The following is a 26,257-nucleotide window of genomic DNA, read 5'->3' as shown; positions in this document are numbered from 1 at the left end:
TATGGTGATGGTGATTCCCATGCTCATTGTTTCCTTGATTTCAAGCAGGAATAGAAAACATCCCCGGGACATTTTCTTCCCTTTATTACAGAAGAGGTGTTTCTTAAAACTTGATCTTTTCCTTATTTCTCTGGAGTTGGAGACCTTGAAGTAAACATCTGAAGTAAAAGCACTCTGGGAAAAGTCAGACCAAATTTGATGTGAGCTTCTCCCTCAGGTTTCCCATGTGTTAAGGTGCCTGATTGCTGTCCAAGAAACTGGTCCTCTCCTGCTGGTCCTCATCCCCCTTCTGGGATTTTATATTCACCCATGATTCCCCTGCCAGGTGGACAGTCATGATCACCAACTACAGAATTGTTTTTCTCTTCTTTTTCTTTTTGATTAGAAACAGGAAATAAGTTTATTTTGAGCTCTCCAAACCAGGAGCAAACATCAAGAAGAAGAAAAAAGTATATACAAGCACTGTGAGCAGAGAAGTCCTTTAATACACACTGTGTGCAGAGTCAGAGCGGAGACGCTGCTATAACAAATAGCCCCGGACTGGAATAGGCTTGTTGGCATTTATTGTAATTTACTGATTCTATTACCAAGCACAGTCCTCCATCTGGATAATATGTAGACCTTTTTTTTTCCTGGTAATAGCAAAGGTCTGCAGGTAATATCCTCTCATTTCCTAGGAAGAAATTTCTGCAGAATTACCCCAACCACAGGCAAGCACTACATTACTTGTGAAACAAAGCTGAATTTTATTAAAAATATTCTTCAAGGGCAAGTAAAAGTTATCACTTTTGATTATTTATAAATTTAGTTTTATAAAACATATATTTTTCTCAATTTATCATACCCTCATGCAAAGAAAAAACCTATTTTGTGTTTTTCTTCTTTAATTAAACATGTGTTTGAATTATATTGGAGCTCAAGGTCTTCAGAAAAGCCAGGTGGGGATTATTTCTACTGGAAAGTTGAATAATTTAAGAGATTTGTTCCCATGTCAATTGTCAGAATAAATGTAAGCGTATCTTGAATCTGACTTCTTTAGGTATGTCATACAAAGGTTCTGTTTGTAGTTTTTTGTGAACCCATAGAAAGAAACTTAGAGTTCCACTGATATAAAAAACAAGTACTTCACTGAACTGGAAAAGACTGGTGAGTTCTAGCCCACTTTTGAAGACCCGGTGTGGCTCTCACCATTTTAAAAAATCATTTTTGCTCATCAGATGAATTAAAAACTTTTATTAAAAGAGCACATATAGCATACTCGAGCAATAAAAATTTTTTCACTTTAAAAGACAAATATAAGTACAGAGAAAAATAATTCTGCATAAATAAGAAAGATAGTTGTCATAGAAAAATCTGTAATCTAGTGATAATTTTATTCTAATATTGGAAAGCTTAAATGTTTGATAAACACAACATGTATTTAAGCATTTAAGAGGCTCTTAATTTGCATCTAACAACATTTCATTAAGCAGAAGTAGGTAGGCAAGAAAATTATTTTCTTTCCTCCAAGCCATTGCACTTGCTTAAGAGAAAAATAAAATTAGTCCTGATGATCTAAAATAGTGGTAATGATATCATACATTTGTCTTACACTTTGCAGCTTATAGAATACTTTCCCAGATATTATATTATATATATAATATATATATTATATTATTTAATTTTCCATTTTTTAAGTTAAAATGATTATTTTACTCACTGTACAGTTTAGTAAACAAAAATCTAGGAGAAACTAAGTAAATTATGAATTATAACAAACAAACGAAATAACTAGTATCTCAGAATCACTGGTGTTTCTATTGTGTTAAGAGGCAGAGGATTTTGGTAAATCTATTTGTTTCCCCAAAAAATATGAGCAATGGCCTAGCCATCAAGATAAATGACTGTAGTCCTTTGAGCTATAATCATATAGCTCAGTATCCATATAGCATATGCTATGTCTAAATATGCTGCTACCAACTGTGGAATAATTGTTGTTTTGTTTTCCTTGGCCAGTTCATTCAACTATAATATCTTGGCATAGTACTCCAAGAGAAGTAAAACATTTCTAAAGAAATTGAACTAGGCCAGATGCAGTGGTTCATTCCTATAGTCCCCACACTTTGGGAGGCTGAGGCGGGCAGATCACTCAAGGTCAGGAGTTCAAGACCAGCCTGGCCAACATGGCAAAACTCTCTCTCTACTAAAAATACAGAAATTAGCTGGGCGTGGTGGCACGTGCCTATGATCCCAGCTACTTGGGAGGCTGAGGCAGGAGAATCGCTTGAACCTGGGAGGCGGAAGTTGCAGTGAGTTGAGATCATGCCACTGCACTCCAGCCTGGGCAGCAGGGCGAGACTCTGTCACAAACAAACAAACAAACTGAACTAATTAGATTCCTTATTTAACTGGAAAAATTAGCTGCCTGTCACAAAAAGTGAAAATTACATCTGTGAAAACTATTACATAATAGAAAGCCTATTTAGAATCAATAACAGTAAATAAACTTGGCTTACCTGGTGTTAATATAAAAATTACGTAGTAGTGCTTTTGGCTCTACTATTTTTAAACTCTATCTTTGACCAAAGAACTATAGACTTGAATCTCAAAAAAAGTATCATATATAAGACCATAAAGAGAATAGCAATTGATAGAAGTTAGGCAACTAACATTTAGATGTATTTTTTTATTTCAAGCATTTCCTTCGGAGTTTGCACAATCTGTTCAAAAGTCATGGATGCCATCAGTTTGTCATTGTTCAAGTGATTTGTAAGAAATTTCAGTGTTTAGGTAAAATTGCATCATGTACTTTAGTTTGCGATTTCCTTTGAGTGTGTACACCCCGAATTGCTTGTCTGATTTTCATTCTCAAATATTATTTGTTGGAGGTTATCTATACTTAAGGTCAGATATTTATTTTCTATTTTTTGTTGAGAAAAAAAAATCAAAAAGAAAAACATGATTGTTTAAAAAAATCATTCATAAAACCTCAGTTTTTCATGACTAAAATATAGCCCAGGTAAACTCAATTTCAGGATGCAGTACCTTATTTTCACCATGTTAGCCTTTCCCCTGCTCCTCCCTTATCCCCAGGGAGTAATGATCAATCAACCTAAGCTGAACTGCCCTCCTGTTCAGCTCTGGATCACATAGGTGATCCTGAAAACCTCCCTCCTATTAATTTGCCAACAAGATTTCAAATAAAACCAGAGCTGAAGAGGCAGGAAATGAATACTCTAAATAGTTGACTCTTCTGAGAGTTGAGAATCAACCCTGTAAGTACCAGAAGGTAGGAAATTTATCGAATGAAATTCTTTTTAAAAGACAGTCTCACACTTCTCTGCCTTGTAAACGGAATATTGTGAAGGTAACTTACGCTATTCTTGTTTTGAGGGTAGGATGGATGGAAAGCTGCTTTGGTGAAGTGGAAACAGAATGGGATTGGAGCCCTAGGCTCCATTATGACTATGACACTTTCCAGCTGTGTGGCTTGGATTTGTGTCTGTGGCCAAGTTTATTTCTCTGTAAAAGTGGACCCAATAGCATATCTCGCTAGGCTGCCAGTGAACCACTGAGATGATTTTTGCTCAAGTACCCACAGCCACACCTGCTACATTCTGACTAACTAACATGGTTATTTCTTCTCTGAACCCATTCCTTCAGATAACCAGTGTGTTTTAGGATTCTTGGATCTTACTTGTAGAGATGAAGAGGAGCTCTGGACCTCTTGAGTGGTGACTCAGTTGTCACCCCAGGCCTAATGAACCCATGTCAGGCTGAAACATCCAGCTCTTCCCATCTCCCATGGCTTTCTCATCTTCCAAAAAAATAATTTTCTTCATTGCTGTCAACAGCCTTCAACTTGCTCCCATCAGTCAAAACATCATCTATTATTACTTCTTCATAACTAACAGTGAACACTCAAGGCATCTTGCATTCATCTGTTTCTAACATGATGTGTGTTCCTGGATGACAAGCGTTCTTGGGATCCTGAGTAAGAGATTGATTGTTAATCAGACAGTTCACGTGCTAAAAAGCAGCATTAGTAGTGTGCATGTACATGCAGTTTTAATTTATTCAACAAATATTTATTGTAGGCCTACCATGTGCTTCATACTGTCCTATGTGCTGGGGATATAAACAAAGATATTAGCTCTTGTGGGGACTACCTTCTAGAAGAGTGAGACACACAGTTTACACAACACTAAGTATATTAGAGGGTGATGAGAGTTGTGTAGAATATAGATCAGTGCAAAGGGACAGAAAGTGCTGGGGTGGCAGGACTGTTGCGATTTCATGTGGAGTGGTCAGAGAAGGCCTCAGGGAGAATGTGACAGATATCTTGGAGGAAGTGTGGAGGTAAGGCATGCAGATACTAGGGAAAAGCACTCTGGGCAGTGGGAACAGTGAGTGTAGAAGCCCAGATGCAGGGCCGTGCCTGTGGTGTGAATCCCAGGGGCCTCAAGTGGCCTGATGTGGCTGGAGCTGAGGAACCACAGAGGAAGCAGTAGGGAATGGGGACAGACAGGGGAATGGCCATGGCAGGGCAGACAGTCAGGGCTTCCACTCTGGATGAGGTGGGGCCGGTGCAGGGTTCTATGAATGGAAGAGTAATTTGAACCAGGGATCCATGAATTCTACAGGCTGCCCTGATGGTGGAGGCAGGCATAGCAGTGGAAGTTGTGGCAAGGCCGGGAAAATGGCGGCTCCTGGGGAGAAGGAGAAATGAAACTGTGAAGGCAGCGGTCAGACTCTGGGTGCAGTAACGGCTGACGCACTGCTCAGCAGCCAGCCAGGGCACCGTGCTGGCTTCACAGGAATTCTTACAAGAACTCAGTGAGGCAGCTACCACTCTGGATTCCATTGAAATGGAGAATCTAAACAACATCCTGTCAAAATTGCCTCATTGACTCATAATAGATCACCTGTTAAGCTAGCTTTTGGTGTGCAAGAATGGTATGAAGGAAAAAAATCTTTGAATAAAAATTATAGTACGTTAATGTTAAAGTATACCTACCACTACGAGACTAAAAAGATTCTAGTGTATATTTTACGTAAAACACTGCTTCTTGGATTTGATGAACAAAACTGCCAGACAACACATGTACAGTGAGAATGTAATTTCATCAACAGAAGACACAAAAATAATGCCAAAATTTCACATGAGATATCATAAAAGAAGTCCAGAGCTCTAAATGTGAGGACCAATACAGTGATAACACTGCTCCAGCTGAGGAACCATCACCATGTGCCACACCCGGGCAACAAGTGGTGCTGGAATTTTAATTCCTTCCAGAAACACATGGCAGCTGGCGTCTAAGGCCATCTGTAGTTATGAAAGTTACTTTAAAAGTTTGTCCAAAATAAGCTGCATAAATAAGTGGTGTTTTTTTCCTGACTCGATGATTTCTGGTTTTTACAATGTTCAAACTGCATGTTTTGTTGAGCATTCATAGGAAATTTGATACAATAATTGTATTGAAGGAACTTAGGATATCATTAAAAAGTAGGTTAATTTGCAGCTGCAATGAGCTTTTGTCATATATCATTATAGCTCTAATATATGATATTTCATTAATGTTCACCCATTTATTTCTTTTTAAAATAAATATTTCTTATTGAAAAAATATATATCCAAGTTTTATAGAATTTTCTTGGTACATTCTGGTTGTCCACACAAGAAAGATGATTAAGTACTATATCAACAAGCATTATTATCATAAGAAGTCTCTACTTTATGAATTAAATATATTTCAACAAAACGATGTCAGTCCCTTCCTTTACCATGTTTTAGCAAATTAAAGAGTGGGATAGGGTTTCATTTGTAGAGAATCATGAAATGTATACTCCTTACATTTTAGTTATACCAACAGAAAACAACGTGACCAGGAACTTCAATCATGTTTCAGCAGTTTTCTTTTCCTTCATATTTTCTGTTTAAAACATCAGTAACAGATGTATTAGGAACGTATAAGGCCATTCTAAAGGTCTCACGAATGCTTAGGCACACTTGAGTTTTCCAAGGGGCAGTGTAATACATCTTTCATTTGATTGCAATATTGGGGGAGAAATTCAACTTTAGTTAATTTACTGTATATTTCGTGCTGAAACCGTACGTGTGAAGAGGAAAATAGCTGTCTGGGTGACTGAGGATCTCAGCCCTTTTATCAGGATTAAATCCTGCATATGGCTGATATCCAAACACCTGAGGCACATCAGCAATCTTGGAGTACTGGGTATAGCAGGGTGTTATCAGATGAAGTGGTAGGAAGGACATCTAGGTGAACAAATGTTCAGTGGAATATGGAGTCATATTCCAGTGATACTGGAGAGACCAGCCTGACACACTGGGCAGCCTTATTCTGTATTCCCAGATGCAGGATTCTTGATGCCCAGCAGAAAACCAAAAATTGTCATCTAATGAATCTGAACAATAGTAGAAGCTATGGTTTTTATTAATTTACCTAGAGTTGATGTATTTTCTCTTTTAAATAATGTCCTATTAAAAAGTCATCAGATTACTGGAGAGTCTCCAATCCTTCTGTGACATTTACTGAGTTATACCCGCATCCACACTTCAGTAGTGCACTGCTCTTTTGTAAGCCTGTGCACCTCTGTTTCCACTGATTGTTTGATTGCCAGTAGTCAGTTGTATCTATTCCTGTTCACTTCAGTTGTATTTTTAAAATCATAATTGCATAATTTAGTAAAACATCCTATAAACAGATACAATCTGAGTGTGACAAGAGTTGTCATTTCTGAAAACCAAGGAAACATTTTACAAAAGCTAAAATGGTGAAGTTGCCAAGAAACAGAAAACTGCTGTTCAATTAGGTGTTGATATAATGTAAAAGACTGGAGGAAAACATGAAAATCATGGATTTTCTACTCAACTTACTTTACAAGAATCTTTAAATTTTTATTCTACTTTGAAGTTGTCCAAACTGATAGTAGTCATAGATGATGCATTTTGGATATGGTTTATATGAAAATGGTGATTTGGTTTTTTAAATGATGGATTGTTATTGAAAGTGCTTTGCTCGACTTTAAAATGTGGTTGAATGGAAGTACATTTGTATATTTTAGGCTAAAACAGTGTTCAGAGTTATATATTATCTGCTTTATCCATCTTAACTTTTAAAATTAATTAACCAAACTATTGGCCCATCAGAAGTTCTCTAAGGGGCATCTTCTGACCCACAAGCAGGGTCACTGTGGGCTAATATAATAGAGAAGGTATTTTGCAAGAGTTCTTGTGTAGGAAGAACTGAGATATTGGGTGGTCTTTGAACTCTCTACTCCCATAAAGTGTATTTGAATGGCCGAAACTTTTCCTGAAATAACTCAATGGTCAGAAAGCTTTGGAGGCATATCGCAGATCTGCCAGTGGTTTTCTGATTTTCCGTCATATATGATCCCAAGCTTTATAGGACCCAGAATAGGTATAAGCATGGAAGCTGCTCTCACAGCAAAGCAAAGCAAAGTGAACACTCATATTTGTTGAAAATTAAAGGTAAGCATTCTCTTTCTTTCTTTCTTTTTCTTTCTTTCTTTCTTTCTTTCTTTCTTTCTTTCTTTCTTTCTTTCTTTCTTCTTTCTTTTTTTCAAAAAATGATTTAGGGTTTTAACTGAATCTGTAACTTAATAATGCAGTATTTTTCCAGTGGAGGTTTTCTCACACTATACAAATATATTTAAATTGGCTATGGCTAAAGGGAAGGTGCAGAGGCAATTCTGCAAGATTATAAAAATAAAATAAAAATATAAAAGAAACAATATAGTCATGTTGTATATAATTACCAGTTTACTATGAACTAGTTTGGGAAATACAAGCCAACCAAAAGAAAAAAAAAAAAAAAGATTGGCTGTCAATAAACACAATTTGAATGACTAACTTCCCTACTGCTTTGGGAATCTGTACTGTCACTGATAGCTGTAGTAGATGATTGTTGGAACTGATTTTTAGATCCTTTAGTTTTGTATTTCCCCGTTATTCTCCTTCTTGCTGTCTGCATATGTGGAAAAAATTAGATTCACTGAAATGGGAAGGGAGACACTCAGAAGGGGAAAGACTTCCTCTGTCAGCCAATTTCATAGGAAATTAGCAATATCAAAATAACATTAGCGATCTTCTGGTCACCTAGATTAATAATCACCAAAATGATGCATAGTCACAGTATCTTTTCCTTTCTCTCTAATGATGATAAAAAGTGAAAATTTATTTTAAAAGACACCAACATCCATTGAACAGTCATAGCAGGTGACTGCACACAAGGAGGATGCTCTCAACCAGATAGAGTTTTGAGTCTGGACTGAGAGCACAGAATATTTCACCAATCACTGTATGATATATCTGTAGCTTTATTTTTTTTTGTTTTTCATTTATCAAGAGACATACATTTTACAAAAGCAGAATTAATGCAGCAACATATATTTTTATGCTTTCACTGGTGATACCTCAAATTATCTAACTGCATTAGTTCTTTTTATATTTTTTTGAGATGGAATCTCGCTCTGCCACCCAGGCTGGGGTGCAGTGACGTGATCTCTACTAACTGCAACCTCCTCCTACTGGGTTCAAGTGATTCTCCTGCCTTATCTTCCTGAGTAGCTGGGACTACAGGTGTGCACCACCATGCCCAGCTAATTTTTGTATTTTTAGTAGAGATGGGGTTTCACCATATTGGTAAGCCTGGTCTTGAACTCCTGACCTCAGGTGATCTGCCTGCCTCAGCCTCCCTAAGTGTTGGGATTACAGGTGTGAGCCATTATGCCTGACCTACATTAATTTTTTAAAAACAGCTACCAGTGACTCATATCCACTTAGTAGTCCAAGTGTCTTAAAGCCTGCCTTACTTTACCCATTTAAAGATAACAGCAAATACATTTTGAGAATGAAAAATAAAATACTAAAACATTTCCTTTCATCCAATTTTTTCAGGAAAACTTAGTATTCGTTTTCTCCACACAATAACGCATTGTTAAATGTTACTTCATTGTTAAAGCTAAAATATACCTGATCTGTGTCCTTAAAGTTTAAAATGATATTTTCATATTGCTAAAGTATAGCATTTAAAAATGTAAAATTCAACAGCACTTCACCAATCTCGGATAGAGCTGTAACCTTTTGGTAAACTGCTTCCCAGAGAAAGAACATGACTGTTTAATAATGATTTAAGTATATTTTCCACTCCTCAATGAAAACATGAAGGCTTGTTCTGACTTTCCATGGGGAACTTCCATTTCTTGTGATCTGGAGAATGTTTTTGGTGGCTAACTTTTTGGGTACGGATTAAGTTTGGGCCCTGGTGTATGTTAAGTAATTAATGAATAATATGCTGGTACAGAATATTATTCCAAAAGATAATATAGAAGCAAAACCCAAAAAGCATTCTGCTGAGTGATGATTTTTAAAACAAAGCTTTAAGAACATCTTGGTAAGAACTTTAGAAAACAGACTCTCAATATCCTAAGTGAAAAATATTATTCAATTACCCATACCTATTGGTATATGTGTGTATTAGTTCATTCTCACACTGCTCTAAAGATAGTAATTTATGAAGAAAAAAGTTTTAATTTCCTCATTTCCCGCATGGCTAAGGAGGTCTCAGGAAACTTACAATCTTGGTGGAAGGGGAAGAGGCATGTCTTACATGGCGGCAGGCAAGAGTGAGCAGCAGCAGGGTAAACTGCCTTACAAAACCATCAGATTTTGTGAGAACTCACTTACTATCACGAGAACAGCATGGGAGAAATCACCCCCATGATCTAGTACTTCCCACCTGGTACCTCTCTCAACACATGATGATTAGGGGGATTACAACTGAGATGAGATTTGGGTGGAGACACAGAACCAAATCATATCAGTATGTTTTAGGCATTTACAAAGGTAGAATTGTATTACAGAAGTCAACCAAATATGGGCCCATTGGTGGGGTACAGAATCCTGTCAAATGGACTTCTCTTAGTGTATTCAATAAAGGAGAGAACTCACTTTGTTTTATTGTACTCTCATGTATTTTATTTATCAAGTCTCCATGTGTTAAAGGTCAAATATATTTCTTATCTGGAATCTTGAGAGATAGCCACCATGAAAATGCTGCATGGAGATATGAAAAGTCTCTGAGAGTACCACAGCTATGGGCTTTTCTTAAGAATGAAATACAGCCACAGCTATAAGGCTGTTTGATATGCTGCATCTCACGATGGCTATGAGGAGTACATCAGAGCTTTTTACCTTGGAAAAATATAAATACATACATGTTTTTCAAAAGCCTTAAAGTCAAAACCTGGCCATAAAGTGCCTTCTCATTTTACTCTTAATTTAACACAACATATAAAGGCATCTTCATTGCTTTAAAAGTTTCCATAGAAATCTTCCTTATGCAGTGGCAGGCCTAGATTTTCCACATTCACCCCATTAATAATTCACTGGAATAGATGCCCTGAGAACTTACCAGTATATTTTTAGCAACCAATTTCTGTCTACCTGCATATATATACTCAACTGATTGTCACTTAATTGCATAGTGTGTAGCAATGGAAAATTTTCCAGGAAACCCTAAGAGTTAGATGCAAAGTAGAGTTATTGAATTAATAGCAGACTTGAATATTGAGCTAAAAGACTCAGAGTCCAAGAGCTACATCACCTCCAAGGATCAGTTCACTGTCAAGAGAAACAAACAAACTTCCCCTCTATTGGAATGGGATGAGTGAAATAGACAAGTGTCTTCAAAGTACAATGGTCAGTACACTTCCTGTATGGGTTATGTAAGGGCCATTCTATTGCGGTAGGTTGCTTCCCTGTTCCGACCTGGGTCTTCAGGAAATTGGCATAGTTGTAGTAAACCTTGGCATTGTAAGGCAGATTTTGAACGCCAAACCTAAAATTAACACACTTTTAAAAAAAGCAGTAATGAATTCTAATTAGGAATGTTATCAGTTTACTTCCCATTTCACTTACAGTTGTATTGACCTGTATTTGAAATAGTCTGTTTTCTCTAAGTTAGGACATCTTTAAATTTGTGAATTATATGAGACACTAAACATGCATATATGGAATATGAAAAAGACAGGTGTGCATCTGAACAAATGTGCTGTGTATGAACAAAACACCCTTAGCAGGTAAACATACAGCCTTTGTTTGTGCCGACATAGCGGGAGCCTTAGTAAGTCTCTGTCACCTCACCTGAGGCATCTTTTGGGAGCACAGCAAGGCCTAGTGGTAGACCTGAGAGCATATCATACAACAAGAGATGTACATAACCTCACAGTTATCAGGCCAATCGGCTTTCCTAATTTATGGTGCAGGGGGCAGATGCACCCACACTGGGGCTGCTGCACAGTTAGGCCCTGCCAAGGCTGATTACAAACCCTCTTCCTTCTAGGGAGAATTGCAGCATTAGACCAGCCCTTCTTTCCTTTTGTGTCTGTCTTGTGGGCAGGCTTTTTATTCATGGATATTTGATGAAATAGCCTAAGGGATCTCTGAGTGCACAATAAAGAGCCAGAGTAAGAAAAGATTTAGTGGTTTTCATAATGAGAATAGCTCATAACAACAACCTCCTCTATAAAACATGAGATGTAACATCTGGTGCCCTCTATCCTGTCTTCTTTCCCTTTATTCTTTTCCACTATTCTTGTTTCCTTCAATGTGGGAGCCCATGCAATTGGTTAGTGTGAAAGACTCTCTCACTCTTCTCCCAGCTACAAAGTCATGGTTTCCTCCTTGATATGCAGAGTTCTCAGGGGTACCATGATGGAAGAAAAACACATTCCAATCCTAGGGTATGCAAGGAGACTCGCAAAGTTCCTTAGTTACTTAATTTTGGTGGACAGTAATATTGGGCTTGATTGAGAAAATGATCACATGCTTGTCCTGGTAACAATGGGAACAATAGAGCTCAAGGGGAATGGAAGGAAGGAAAAGTGAAAGTCTGTGCAAACCATAGCAGAACCATTAATAAAGGAAAATTCCAGAAGCGAGATGGTTCTGGTCAAATTAATTTTCAAGCTTTTCTGTGTTCTGAAATAATTGATGTGGTTATACAGTATATATGAAGGGCCTTCTGTGTCCCAGGAGCTGTGCCAGATGCTGAGGACAGTCAGAGATCCTGCCTTCAAGGGTGTACATGGGGGAGAAAATATGGGCAATGACAAAATGGCTGATCAGGGTACCAAGGGAGCAGAGAAGTGGATGCTTACCCAAGATGTGGAGAACAGGAAAGGCTTCTGAGAGTCAGTGACAGCTAAGCTGAGGCTTTAAGGAGAGATAAAGTTAGCTTCCAGAAGGGAAAAGGTATCTAGACCAGAATGTCTTAACCAGAAGCCCCAGGGAAAAGAGAGCATGACGCTTTTGAGGGACTACAAGAAATGAAGAGTGGCTGGATCATAGAAAGTTAAGTCTGGAAGTAAAGGGGCCCTAAAAAGTCTCATTTTTTAAAATTAATTTTTTATTTGTAATTTTTGTGTTTACATAGTATGCATATATATTTATGGAATACATGAGATGTTTTGATACAGGCATACAATTCATAAAATAACATCATGGAAAATGGGGTCTCCAACCCCTCAAGCATTTATCTTTTGTGTAACAAACAATAAAATTATATGCTTAACTATTTTTAAATGCATAATTAAATTATTACTAACTACTGTTACTCTGTTGTGCTATCAAATACTAGGCCATATATGTTCCTTCTAACTATGTTTTAATACACATTAACCATCCTCTCAACCCCTCCACTACCCTTCCCAGCCTCTGGTAACCATCTTTCTACTCTCTATCTCCATGGGTTCAATTGTTTTGATTTTCAGATTCCACAAAGAAGTGAGAACATGTGATGTTTGTCTTTCTGTACCTGGCTTATTTCACTTAATATAATGACCTCCAGTTCCATCCATGTTGTTGCAAATGACTGAATATTATTTTTTTTATGGCTGAATAGTATTTCATTGTCTATAAGTATTACTTTTCTATATCCGTTCATCTATTTATGGACACTTAGGTGGCTTCCAAATCTTGGCTATTGTGAACAGTGCTGAGACAAACATGGGAGTGCAGATATCTTCTTTGATATATTGATTTTCTTTCTTTTGGGTACATGCCCAGCAGTGGGATTGCTGGAAAGTATGGTAGCTCTATTTTTAGTTTATTTGAGGAACCTCCAAGCTGTTCTTCACCGTGGTTGTGTTAATTTACATTCTCACCAACAGTTTACAAGGGTTCCCTTTTGTCCACATCCTTGCCAGCATTTGTTCTTGCTTGCCTTTTGGACAAAAGCCATTTTAACTTGGATGAGGTCATATCTCATTGTAGTTTTGATTTGCATTTCTCTGTTGATCACTGATGTTAAGCACCTTTTCATATGCCTGTTTGCCATTGAGAAATCTTTATTCAAATATTGTGTCCATTTTTAAGTCAGGTAACTAAACGTTTTCCTAGAGAGTTGTTTGAGCTCCTTATATATTCTGGTTATTAATCCCTTGTGAGATGAGTAGTTTGTAGATGTTTTCTCCCATTCTGTGAGTTGTCTCTTCACTTTGTTGATTGTTTCCTTTGCTGTACAGAAGTTTTTTTTTTTTTTTAAATTTTTATTATACTTTAAGTTCTAGGGTACATGTGCACAGAGTGCAGGTTTGTGACATATGTATGCATGTGCCATGTTGGTGTGCTGCACCCATTAACTCGTCATTTACATTAGATCTATCTCCTAATGCCATCCCTCCCCACTCCCAGCACCCCACAACAGGCCCTGGTGTGTGATGTTCCCCTTTCTGTGTCCAAGTGATCTCACTGTTCAATTCCCACCTATGAGTGAGAACATGCGGTGTTTGGTTTTCTGTTCTTGTGGTAGTTTGCTGAGAATGATGGTTTCCAGCTGCATCCATGTCCCTACAAAGGCCATGAACTCATCCCTTTTTATGGTTGCATAGTATTCCATGGTGTATATATGCCACATTTTCTTAATCCAGTCTGTCATTGATGGACGTTTGGGTTGGTTCCAAGTCTTTGCTATCATGAATAGTGTCTCTGTAAACATACACGTGCCTGTGTCTTTATGGCAGCATGATTTATAATCCTTTGGGTATGTACCCAGTAATGGGATGGCTGGGTCAAATGGTATTTCTAGTTCAAGATCCTTGAGGAATGGCCACACTGTCTTCCACAATGGTTGAACTAGAGGATGTGGAGAAATAGGAACACTTTTACACTGTTGGTGGGACTGTAAACTAGTTTCCTGGCTTTTTAATGATCGCCATTCTAACTGGTGTGAGATGGTATCTCATTGTGGTTTTGATTTGCATTTCTCTGATGGCAAGTGATGAAGAGCATTTTTCCATGTGTCTGTTGGCTGCATAAATGTCTTCTTTTGAGAAGTGTCTGTTCATAGCCTTCACCCACTTTTGGATGGGGTTGTTTGTTTTTTTCTTGTAAATTTGTTTGAGTTCTTTGTAGGTTCTGGATATTAGCCCTTTGTCAGATGAGTAGATTGCCAAAATTTTCTCCTATTCTGTAGGTTGCCTGTTCACTCTGATGGTAGTTTCTTTTGCTGTGCAGAAGCTCTTTAGTTTAATTAGATCCCATTTGTCAATTTTGGCTTTTGTTGCTGTTGCTTTTGGTGTTTTAGACATGAAGTCCTTGCACATGCCTATGTCCTGAATGGTATTGCCTAGATTTTCTTCTAGGGTTTTTATGGTTTTAGGTCTAACATTTAAGTCTCTAATCCATCTTGAATTAATCTTCATGTGAGGTGTAAGGAAGGGTCCCAGTTTCAGCTTTCTACTTATGGCTAGACAGTTTTCCCAGCACCATTTATTAAATAGGGAATCCTTGCCCCATTTCTTGTTTTTCTCAGGTTTCTCAAAGATCAGACGGTTGTAGATGTGTGGTATTACTTCTGAGGACTCTGTTTTGTTCCATTGGTCTATATCTCTGTTTTGGTACCAGTCTCATGCTGTTTTGGTTACTATAGCCTTGTAGTATAGTTTGAAGTCAGGTAGCGTGATGCCTCCAGCTTTGTTCTTTTGACTTAGGATTGTCTTGGCAATGCAGGCTCTTTTTTGGTTCCATATGAACTTTAAAGTAGTTTTCTTCCAATTCTGTGAAAAAGTCATTGGTAGCTTAATGGGGATGGATGGCACTGAATCTGTAAATTACCTTGGGCAGTATGGCCATTTTCATGATATTGATTCTTCCTATCTATGAGCATGGCAGGTTCTTCAATTTGTTTTGTCTTCTTTTATTTCATTGAGTAGTGGTTTGTAGTTCTCCTTGAAGAGGTCCTTCATATCCCTTGTAAGTTGGATTCCTAGGTATTTTATTCTATTTGAAGCAATTGTGAATGGGAGTTCACTCATGATTTGGCTCTCTGTTTGTCTGTTATTGGTGTATAAGAATGCTTGTGATTTTTGCACAATGATTTTGTATCCTGAGACTTTGCTGAAGTTACTTATCAGCTTAAGGAGATTTTGGGCTAAGACGATGGGGTTTTTTAAACATACAATCGTGTCATCTGCAAACAGGGACAATTTGACTTCCTCTTTTCCTAACTGAATACCCTTTATTTCTTTCTCCTGCTTGATTGCCCTGGCAGGAACTTCCAACACTATGTTGAATAGGAGTGGTGAGAGAGGGCATCCCTGTCTTGTGCCAGTTTTCAAAGGGAATGCTTCCAGTTTTTGCCCATTCATTATGATATTGGTTGTGGGTTTGTCATAAATAGCTCTTATTATTTTGAGATACGTTCCTTCAGTACCGAATTTATTGAGAGTTTTTAGTTTAGCATGAAGGGCTGCTGAACTGTGGCGAAGGCCTTTTCTGCATCTATTGAGATAATCACGTGGTTTTTGTCTTTGGTTCTGTTTATATGCTGGATTATGTTTACTTATTTGCATATGTTGGAACAGCCTTGCATCCCAGGGATGAAGCCCACTTGATCATGGTGGATAAGCTTTTTGATGTGCTGCTGGATTTGGTTTGCCAGTATTGAATTGAGGATTTTTGCATCTATGTTCATCAGTGATATTGGTCTAAAATTCTCTTTTTTTTTGTTGTGTCTTTGCCAGGCTTTGATATCACGATGATGTTGGCCTGATAAAATGAGTTAGGGAGGATTCCCTCTTTTTCTATTGATTGGAATAGTTTCAGAAGGAATGGCACCAGCTCTTCCTTGTGCCTCTGGTAGAATTTGGCTGTGAATCTGTCTGGTCCTGGACTTTTTTTGATTGGTAGGCTATTAATTATTGCCTAAATTTCAGAGCCTGTTTTTGGTCTATTCAGGGATTCATCTTCTTTCTGGTTTAGCCTTGGGTGAGTGTATGTGTCCAGGAATTTATCCATTTCTTCTAGGTTTTCTAGTTTATTTGCATAGAGGTGTTTATGGTAGTCTCTGATGGTAGTTTGTATTTCTGTGGGCTTGGTGGTGATATCCCTTTTATCATTTTTTATTTCATCTATATGATTCTTCTCTCTTTTCTTCTTTATTAGTCTTGCTAGGGGTCTATCAATTTTGCTGATCTTTTCAAAAAACCAGCTCCTGGATTCATTGATTTTTTTGAAGGGATTTTTTTCTGTCTCTATCTCCTTCAGTTCTGCTCTGATCTTAGTTATTTCTTGCCTTGTACTAGCTTTTGAATGTGTTTGCTCTTGCTTCTCTAGTTCTTTTAATTGTGCTTTTAGGGTGTGAATTCTATATCTTTCCTGCTTTCTCTTGTGGGCATTTAGTGCTATAAATTTCCCTCTACACACTGCTTTAAATGTGTCCCCGAGATTCTTGTATGTTTTGTCTTTGTTCTCTTTGGTTTCAAAGAACATCTTTATTTCTGCCTTCATTTTGTTATGTACTCAGTAGTCACTCAGGAGTAGGTTGTTCAGTTTCCATGTAGTTGAACGTTTTTGAGTGAGTTTCTTAATCCTGAGTTCTAGTTTGATTGCACTGTGGTCTGAGAGACAGTTTGTTGTAATTTCTGTTCTTTTACATTTGCTGAGGAGTGCTTTACTTCCAACCATGTGGTCAATTTTGGAATAAGTGCGATGTGGTGCTGAGAAGAATGTATATTCTGTTGATTTGGGGTGGAGAGTTCTGTAGATGCCCATTAGGTCTGCTTGCTGCAGAGCTGAGTTCAATTCGTGGATATCCTTGTCAACTTTCTGTCTTGTTAATCTGTCTAATGTTGACAGTGGAGTGTTAAATTCTCCCATTATTATTGTGTGGGAGTCTAAGTCTCTTTGTAAGTCTCTAACGACTTGCTTTATGAATCTGGGTGCTCCTGTATTGGATGCATATATATTTAGGATAGTTAGCTCTTCTTGTTGAATTGATCCCTTTACCATTATGTAATGGCCTTCTTTTTCTCTTTTGATTTTTGTTGGTTTAAAGTCTGTTTTATCAGAGACTAGGATTGCAATCCTTGCCTTTTTTTGTTTTCCATTTGCTTGGTAGATCTTCCTGCATCCCTTTATTTTGAGCCTATGTGTGTCTCTGCACGTGAGGTGGGTCTCCTGAATACAGCACACTGATTGGTCTTGACTCTATCCAATTTGCCAGTCTGTGTCTTTTAATTGGAACATTTAGCCCATTTACATTTAAGGTTAATATTGTTATGTGTTAATTTGATCCTGTCATTATGATGTTAGCTGGTTATTTTGCTCGGTAGTTGGTGCAGTTTCCTCCTAGCATCGATGGTCTTTACATTTTGGCAAGTTTTTGCAGTGGCTGGTACTGGTTATTCCTTTCCATGTTTAGTGCTTCCTTCATGAGCTCTTGTAGGGCAGGCCTGGTGGTGACAAAATCTCTAAGCATTTGCTTGTCTGTAAAGGATTTTATTTCTCCTTCACTTATGGAACTTAGTTTGGCTGGATATGAAATTCTGGGTTTAAAATTATTTTCTTTAAGAATGTTGAATATTGGTCCCCACTCTCTTCTGGCTTAGAGAGTTTCTGCCGAGAGATGTGCTTTTAGTCTGATGAGCTTCCCTTTGTGGGTAACCCGACCTTTCTATCTGGCTGCCCTTAACATTTTTTCCTTCAGTTCAACTTTGGTGAATCTGACAATTATGTTTCTTGGAGTTGCTCTTCTCAAGGAGTATCTTTGTGGCGTTCTCTGTTTTTCCTGAATTTGAATGTTGGCCTGCCTTGTTAGGTTGGGGAAGTTCTCCTGGAAAATATCCTGCAGAGTGTTTTCCAACTTTGTTCCATACTCCCCGTCACTTTCAGGTACACCAATCAGACGTAGATTTGGTCTTTTCACATTGTCCCACATTTCTTGGAAGCTGTGTTCATTTCTTTTTATTCTTTTTTCTCTAAACTTCTCTTCTTGCTTAATTTCATTCATTTGGTGTTCAATCACTGATACCCTTTCTTCTAGTTGATTGAAATGGTTACTGAAGCTTGTGCATTTGTCACATAGTTTGTGTGCCATGGTTTTCAGCTCTATCAGATCATTTAAGGATTTCTCTACATTGGTTATTCTAGTTAGCCGTTTGTCTAATCTGTTTTCAAGGTTTTTAGCCTCTTTTTGCTGGGTTCGAACTTCCTCCTCTAGCTTGGAGAAGTTAGATCATCTGAAGCCTTCTTCTCTCAACTCGTCAAAATCATTCTCCCTCCAGCTTTGTTCTGTTGATGGCAAGGAGCTGAATTTCTTTGGAGGGGGAGAGGCACTCTGATTTTTCGAATTTTCAGCTTTTCTGCTTTGTTTTTTCCACATCTTTGTGGTTTTATTTACCTTTGGTCTTTGATGATGGTGACGTACAGATGGGGTTTTGGTGTGGATGTCCTTTCTGTTTGTTAGTTTTCCTTCTAACAGTCAGGACCCTCAGCTACAGGTCTGTTGGAGTTTGCTTGAGGTCCACTCTAGACCCTCTTTGCCTGGGCATCAGCAGCAGAGGCTGCAGAAGAGTGAATATTGTTGAACAGCAAATATTGCTGCCTGATCATTCCTCTGGAAGCTTCATCTCAGGGGGGTACCCGGCCATGTGAGGTGTCAGTCTGCCCCTACTGGGATGTGCTTCCTGGTTAGGCTACTTGGGGGTCAGGGACCCAGTTGAGGAGGCAGTCTGTCCGTTCTCAAATCTCAAACTCCATGCTGGGAGAACCACTACTCTCTTCATAGCTGTCAGACAGGGATATTTAAATCTGCAGAGGTTTCTGCTGCCTTTTGTTTGTCTATGCCCTATCCGCAGAGGTGGAGTCTACAGAGGCAGGCAGGCCTCCTTGAACTGTGGTGGGCTCCACCCAGTTTCAGCTTCCCTGCTGCTTTGTTTACCTACTCAAACCTCAGCAATGGTGGGCGCTCCTCCTGCAGCCTCCCTGCTGCCTTGCAGTTAGATCTCAGACTGCTGTGCTAGCAATGAGGAAGGCCCCATGGGTGTGGGACCCTCTGAGCCGGGCGTGGAATATAATCTCCTGGTGTGCCACTTGCTAAGACCCTTAGAAAAGCTCAGTATTAGGGTGGGAGTGACCCGATTTTCCAGGTGTGGTGTGTCACGGTTTCCCTTGGATAGGAAAGGGAATTCCCTTACCCCTTGCACTTCCTGGGTGAGGCGATGCGTCACTCTGCTTTGGCTCTTGCTCGGTGAGCTGCACCCACTCTCCTGCACTGACTGTCTGACATGTCCCAGTGAGATGAATCCAGTACCTCAGTTGGAAATGCAGAAATCACCCATCTTCTGTGTTGCTCACGCTGGGAGCTGTAGCCTGGAGCTGTTCCTATTTGGCCATCTTGGAACCACCCCCTGTGCAGAAGCTTTTTAACTTGATATGATCCCATTTGTCTATTTTTGCTTTGGTTGCCTGTGCTTGTGGAGTATTAATAAATCTTTGCCTAGACCAATGTCTTGGAAATGTTTCCCAAGTATTTTCTTGTACTAGTTTCATAGTTTGAGGTCTTATATTTAAGTCTTTAATCCATTTTGACTTGACTTTTATATATGGCAAAAGATGAGTCTAGCTTCATTGTTCTGCATATGGATATCCAGTTTTCTGGCACTATTTATTGAAAAACTGTCTTTTCCCCACTGTATGTTCTTGGCACCTTTGCCAAAAATGAGTTCACTCTAGGTATGTGGATTTGTTTCTGAGTTCTCTATTCTTTCCATTGGTCTATATGTCTGTTTCTATGCCAGTACCATCCTGTTTTGCTTATGGTAGCTCTGTAGTATAATTTGAGGTAAGGTCATGTGATTCCTTTACTTTTGTTCTTTTTGCTTAGAATAGCTTTGGTTATTCTGGGTCTTTTGTGATTCCATATAAGTTTTAGGATTTTTTTTTTTCTATTTGTGTAATGAATGCCATGGGTATTTTGATAGTGATTGCATTGGGCCTGTAGATTGCTTTGGATAGTATGGACACTTTGACAATATTGATTCTTCCAAGCCATGAACATGGAATGTTTTACTATTTTTTGTGTCCTCTTCAATTTCTTGCATCAATGTTTTATAGTTTACATTATAGAGATTTTTTGATTCTTAAGTTAATTTCTAGGTACTTGATTTTATTTCTGGCTATGGTAAATGGGACTACTTTTAAAATTTCTTTTGCAGCTTGTTCACTGTTGGCATGTAGAATGCTACTGATTTTTTTTGTGTCGATTTTGTAGCCTGCAACTTTACTAAAATTTGTTTATCAGTTCTAATTCTTTAGGTTTTCCAAATATAAGATCATGTCATCTGCAAACAAGGATAATTGGACTTCTTTCTTTCTTATTTTGATGGCTTTCATAACTTTCTCTTGTCTGGTTCCTCTAGTTAGGACTTCCAGTACTATGATGAACAGCAGTGGTGACAGTGGACATCCTTGTTATTTTCCAGATCTTAGGGGAAAGGCTTTCAGTTTTTCCCCATTCAATATGATACTAGTGTGGGTCTGTCATATATGACTTTTATTATGTTAAGGTATGTTCCTTCTATACTAAGTTTTTTGAGGGTGTTTATCATGAAGAGATGTTGAATTTTATCAAATGCTTTTTCAGGATCAGTTGAAATGATTGTATGATTTTTATCCTTCGTTCTGTTGATATGATGTATCACATTGATTGATTCGCATGTGTTGAACCATTCTTCCATCCCAGGGATAAATCCCACTTGGTCATGATGAGTGATCTTTTTAATGTATTGCTGAATTCAGTTTGCTAATATTTTATTGAGGATTTTTGCATCAATATTCATCAGGGATATTGGCCTGAAGTTTTCTTCTTTTGATGTGTCTTTGGTTTTGGTATTAGGGTAATACTGGCCTCACAGAATGAGTTTGAAAGTGTTTTTTTCTCTATTTGTCACAATACTTTGAGGAATATTATATTAGCTCTTCTTTAAATGTTTGGTAGAATTCAGTAGTGAAGCTATTGGGTCCTGGGTTTTTCTTTACTGGAAGACTTTTTATTACAACTTCGATCTCGTTACTTGTTACTGGTCTGTTCAGGTTTTGGATTTCTTCATGTTCAATCTTGTGGGTTGTATGTGTCTATGAATTTATCAATTTCTTCTAGATTTTCCAATTTATTGTCATGTAGTTGCCCATAGTAGCCACCAATGATCATTTGAATGTCTGCAGGTTTTTTTTTTTTTGAGACAGAGGCTTGCCCTGTTGCCCAGGCTAGAGTGCAGTGGCACAATCTCAGCTCACTGCAACATCCACCTCCCAGGTTCAAGCAATTTTCCTGCCTCAGCCTCCTGAGTAGCTGGGATTACAGGCATGCACCACCATGCCTGGCTAATTTTTGTATTTTTTTAGTAGAGACGGGGTTTCACCATGTTGGTCAGGCTGGTCTCGAATTTCTGACCTCGTGATCCGCCCGTCTTGCCCTCCCAAAGTGCTGGAATTACAGTCGTGAGCCACTGTGTCAGGCCTGCAGTGTCAGTGTCAGTTTTAACATCTTCTTTTTTTTCTTAGTCTGGCTAAAGATTTGTCAATTTTATTTATCTTTTCAAAAAACCAACTTTTTGTTTCATTGATCTCTTATGTTGTTTTCTTCATTTCAATTTTGTTTATTTCTGCTCTGCTCTTTATTATTAATTTTCTTCTACTAATTTTGGGTTTGGTTTGCTCTTGTTTTTCCAGTTCTTTAAGATTCATCATTAGGCTGTCTATTTGAAATTTTTTTTTTTGATGTAAGCACTTATAAGCTTCCATTTTAATACCACTTTTGCTGTATCACATAGGTTTTGGTATGTTGTGTTTCCATTATCATTTGTTTCAAGGAAATTTTCAATTTCCTCTTTAATTTCTTGTTGATCCACTGGTCATTCAGAAGCATATTGTTTAATTCCCATGTATTTATATAGTTTCCAAGATTCCTCTTCTTATTGATTTCTAGTTTTATTCCATTTGTAGTCAGGAAGATGCTTCATTTTATTTCAATTTTTTGAATGTTTTAAGACATATTTTCAGACCTAAAATATGATCTATCCTTGAGAATGATCCATGTTCTGAGGAGAAGAATGTGTATTCTGCAGCCATTAGATGAAATGTTCCGTAAATATCTGTTAGGTCCATTTGGTCCATAGAGCAGATACAAGTTCAATGTTTCTTTGTTCCTGAAATGAGTCTTGTGAGCCACACTGTTTAACAAGCAGCGGGGAGTCAGTGGGGTGCTTTAAATAGAGAAATGAGACCATAGTTTAATATTTTAGAAGATTTCTGTGAGAGTTGTTGCAGTAAGAAAGGAGAGAGGGAAAGAGAGAGAGAGAGAGAGAGGTGCAACACTGAGATCCAGAACAACAGCAGCAGGTATAGAGAGAAGAGGAGGGATTCAGGAATATTCATAATATTCATGAAGCAAAGTGTCATGACTTCGTGATAGACGATTTCTTGGAGAACAACTCTGCATGGTCAATCAATTGCCTTCCTCCTTCTTTTCAAATTCCTATTTAATGGAATTTCTTCAGAATAGAAGAAGAATCTTACCGCATCTTTCATTCAAAGTCCTTGATTTTCACAAAAATAAGGACTATTTTTGATGAAGAGTACTGTCAACTAATTGATATTCTTATTTATTTCTACCTTTTATGACATTGACAGAAGAATGCTCTTTACTTTGATTTTCAGATATGAAAAACACAATAGAAAGATCAACAGGATTATTTAAAAACCAGATGTATTATACTTTAATAAGAAAACACATTTTCCATTTTCTAAATTTCCTCTTTTTTGCCCCTGAACAAGTGGAAGTTTAAATTGTTGGTTCATTTTGTAGTTCTTAAGCTAAAACACAAGGCATTTGACATTGACTTTGCTATGTCAACCGAAAAAATCACGCAACTCAAACATTTAGAAAAGAAGAGTTTTATTTCTTATAAAGGGTTACAACTTGCAGGGTGGCTATCCTCACACAGCACAGCTTCCAGCAGAGACATAGCCTGCACTTCCAGGGAGGAAAGGAGGAGACAAGAAACAGTTGGCTAAGTGGACATATTCAACAGGTTACAGGAGGAGCTATGAGTGTTCATGATAGGGGTCCTAATGCATGTGTACTAAACAAACATGTATATTACATGTGTCTTATGTTCACTTTGGGTGGAGACTTAACATTTAAATTTATTACAATTAGACCCTATACATCAAAAGGCGAAGCAGGGACACAAAGACACTCAGTGTGTGTGGCCTCTGCAAACTGTCCAGAACCAGTTCATGGTGGGTAGTCTCTTACCAGGAGCAAGTTACTGAATTCAGTCTCTTGTCCGATCAAAGATGTAGTCATGGCTCATGGAGCAGGGTGGAGGTCAGTTAGTCAAACTTTGGCAGTGGATGAGCTGCAATTGTCTTAATATTCCTTATTTTGAAGCTAGTGCTTATTTAGCTACTAGGAAAAAAGAAAAACCTAGTGGCCATTAAAGCATAGTTTATTCTTTATGTGTAGGGTTGCATGACTTCACTGTTAACTGGCATGGCCTTACATCTTGTATATAATTTGGTGTCTTATTGCCAAAAAGAATCTGTTCCATCAGTTTTATGATTTCTATTTTAACATTAATGATGGTCAGCTGTTGTGTCTACACTGGTGAAGGGAGGGATATAATGAGGCATATCTGACTTTCTATCCTGTTATGGCTGGGAATTCAGGTTTTAAGGTTTCTCTGGAGTACCTTTGGTCCAGAGGTAGTCCATTCAGTCAGTTGGGGGACTTATGATTTTACTGTTCATAGTCAGTTAATATTGTAGGCAGTTTTTGAATTCTATAAAAACATTTTGTTGATTTTTTTCCCTAAAAGGGTCATGTCAATCCTTATGTTAATTTTTATTAAACTTGTTTGGATTTCAAAGTTGGTAATAAAGTGACTTTAAAATAACAATAATTAGGACTAGGTTGTTTATTTAAAGAGATTGTAGTTCTTTGACTTTACAAGAGAATAAGAATAGCAGCTAACATTTATGAATGCCTACTTTTGTGCCAGATGCTGTCCTAACCACTTTACCTGTATTAATTTCTTAAATCCTTGTAACCCTATCATCCTAAAATTATGGATGGAAAACTGATGAACAGAGAGGCTGAGTATCTTTCTCAAGGTCACATAGCTGGTAAGTGGCAGAGCTAGGATTTTAACCTAAGTACTTTGGCTCAGTTCCTGCTCCCTCGCTTTAACTAAGGAATTGACAACAGAAAAAAATGACAGATGGACTGAGTCTGTTTGGAAGAAAACTGCCTGGACTTCTTGTTGATTAGATTAGAGGAAAAGGCCAAGTGAAGGAGCTGGGAGTTGCTAGAGGAAGAAGTTACTGATGACAGTCTCACTTCTGGCAAGTCTCACTTCTGGAAGTCTTAACCAGAGAAATGAGGGAAGAAAAAGAAATAAAAGACATCCATTTAGAAAGGAAGAATTAAAATTAGCCTTGCCTGCTGATAATATGATTGTATATCTAGAAAAAGCTAGACACCACCAAAAAACTCTTAGATTTGATAATCAATTCAGTAAAGCTACAGGTTACAAAATCAATGTACAAAAATTGGTAATGTATTTCATACACACCAATAACAGTCTAGCTGAGAAAGAAATTGATAGCAAAAAAAGACAAATTCCTAGGCAGACAGGTTCTGTCTTTCTATTGGTTCCTTCTGAATAATGCCCTTTAACCTATCAAATGGTGCTTTTTCCAAGACCCCCCCATGGACCAATCAGCAAGCATTCCCCCATCCTAAGCCCATCAAAACCCTGGATTCAGCCTTACAGATGGCTACCCGCTTTTGGGTCCCCTCTCACAGCTGAGAGCTTTTTTTTCTGTCATTCAGTAAAATTCAACTCTGCCTTACTCACTCTCCAGTGTCCCTGTACCTTATTCCTCTTGGTCCTGGGACAAGAACCCAGAACTTGATGAGCTGCAGGGGCAAAAGATCTGTAACACTCCTGCTTGCTGAGCTGTGGGCAGTGGGAACACAAGAGCTATAATGCTCCTGCTTGCTGAGCTGTGGGTGGTGGGAGTAAAAGACCTGTAACCCTCCCTCCCACTTGCCTAACAATGGGAGAGAAGAAGCCCCTGGGTGCCACTCCCTCCTGCTCACTGAGCAGTGGGAGTGAAGAAGTGAAGCTGGTGGGCACCACTCCCTCCCACTCACTGATATGTGGGAGCAAAAAAAAACTGCAACAAAATCAAGAAGGCAGTCCCATTTACAACACCTAAAAATAGGTAGGAATAAATTTAACCGAAGAGGTGAAATATTTCTACAAAGAAAGTTGCAAAAGAATGGAAATAAATTGAAGATGACAAAAACAAATAGAAAAACATCCTATGCTCATAGATCAGAAGAAAAAATGTTATTAAAATGATCATAGTTTCCAAAACGATCTACAGATTCAATATAATCACCATGAAAACATCAACACCATTCTTCACAGCATTAGAATAATAAAATCCTAAAATTCATATGGAACCGAAAAAGAGCCCAAGTAACCAAAGCAATCCCGAGCAAAACTAGAGGCATATATTTCCTGACTTCAAAATATATAACAAGGCTCTAATAACCAAAGCAGCATTGTATCAATATAAAAATAGATACTTAGATCAATGGAACAAAATAGAGAACCAAGCAATAAAGCCATATGAGTACAGCCAACTGATTTTTGACAAAGCTGACAAGAACTTACATTGGGGAAAGGACACCCTCTTAAATACATTGCGCTAAGAAAATTGGATAGCCACATGCAGAAGAATGAAACTGGATCCCTACCTCTCACCACATACAAAAATAAACTCCAAATGGATTAAAGACTTAAATGTAAGGCCTGGAACTATAAAAATGCTAGACAACAACCTAGGGGAAAGTGTCCTGGACAGTAGTGTAGGCAA

The sequence above is a fragment of the Macaca mulatta genome, chromosome 11 (assembly GCF_049350105.2).
Source record: "Macaca mulatta isolate MMU2019108-1 chromosome 11, T2T-MMU8v2.0, whole genome shotgun sequence".
NCBI classification, from domain to species: Eukaryota; Metazoa; Chordata; class Mammalia; order Primates; family Cercopithecidae; genus Macaca; species Macaca mulatta.
The sequence above is the reverse complement of the archived record's forward strand: the minus strand, read 5'-3'. Positions refer to the sequence as shown.